This window comes from Etheostoma spectabile, unplaced genomic scaffold (genome assembly GCF_008692095.1).
Source record: "Etheostoma spectabile isolate EspeVRDwgs_2016 unplaced genomic scaffold, UIUC_Espe_1.0 scaffold48, whole genome shotgun sequence".
Lineage (NCBI taxonomy): Eukaryota > Metazoa > Chordata > Actinopteri > Perciformes > Percidae > Etheostoma > Etheostoma spectabile.
The window spans coordinates 649159-650395 of record NW_022605618.1 but is presented as its reverse complement, the minus strand read 5'-3'; the positions used below and the strand labels follow the sequence as shown (position 1 = coordinate 650395).

The following is a 1237-nucleotide window of genomic DNA, read 5'->3' as shown; positions in this document are numbered from 1 at the left end:
TTTATTCTCTAGTTTTTAATGGGTATGATGGCGAGTGTGAGTACTGTAATTTCCATTTCTATTGATGAAATAAACTTGACTTGACTTGATGTTGTCAAAAGCAAGGCAATGGCGTGCAACTGATGTGCTATGCTGTGCTATGAGTTGCTAAGAATTCCGAATGGGAAACGAAAGCTACATGCAAACTTTGTGTAAAGACGCTCAACATCTCCCACATGAGGGAGGTGACAATTGTAAGCCAAATGAAAGGGCAAAGCACTGTAGTCTTGTAAGGGCTGTGACACACCAACCTGATAATTGGTAATTTGAGTCTGTTTGGTGTGTTCTGTGCCGCAGTCTGTCCGGAGTGGTCCGGAGGGCCTTCATTTTGGCCGTTCTGACATGCTCATTCAAAAGGCGGACACTGCAGGCAGTCGGACTCAAATGACCAATCTGATCGGTGGAGTGCAAACACAGAAACGAGGAGCAGGATGAACGTGACTAGAGCCACTCAAAATCTGACAAAAATCTTGTCTTGTTCAGCAACTAAATTGCCTATTTCATGCTTAAAATGCTTTCAGAAATACGTTTTGGTGAGTAAAATAATAGATCGTATTCTGAACAATCTGCCATGACAGTCTGGCTTTGAATTTCTGGAGAAACCAGATCCACGTGACGTGTTCGTCCAATCAGCTGCCAGTTTTCATTTTTGGGCAACAATACAGATGAGCGGCGCCTGATGGAATGGAGATGTATTACATCTCGTCGCTTTAGTGTGTTCCGAGGCACTTTTTTGACCAACTTGGTCAGACTGATCTGTCCAACTGCCTTTTCTGCCGGCAGTCAGCCATCTGGTCGGTGTGTCAGGGGCTTAAGAGCATCCTTCGCACCCATAGTCATGACTTTTTTTGGCCCAACCAAACAAGAGACAAAGATCGACTACAACAAGTAATGAACCTGCCAACCTGCCTTAGACGGCGGTACAACAGTGCACAATGCACACGTACGTGGTGGAACGCTCCATCGGATTGATTAAGGGCAGATTGCTCTGTCTGGCATCAGCAGGGGGGGACCCTACTATACACGGCAGAAAAAGTCTGCAACATTGTTTTAGCCTGTGGGGTTCTGCACAACATTGCACTGGAAAACAGGGTGCAATAAATACATAAGTTTGTCAGGAGACAGGGTCGGGGGGGTGGAGGACACTTGCTCTCCCTCACAGCAGAGCCTGGCTCTGACTCATGAAAAAAGACAAGTA

The 1237-nt window shown here is 46.0% G+C and overlaps 1 protein-coding gene across 1 annotated transcript in view; it reads left to right on the top strand.

Moving 5' to 3' along the window:
- The window catches only part of selenos (selenoprotein S), a 9712-nt gene that overhangs the window by 4857 nt on the left and 3618 nt on the right, over positions 1-1237 (top strand). The gene's annotated exons all lie outside the window — the stretch shown is intronic.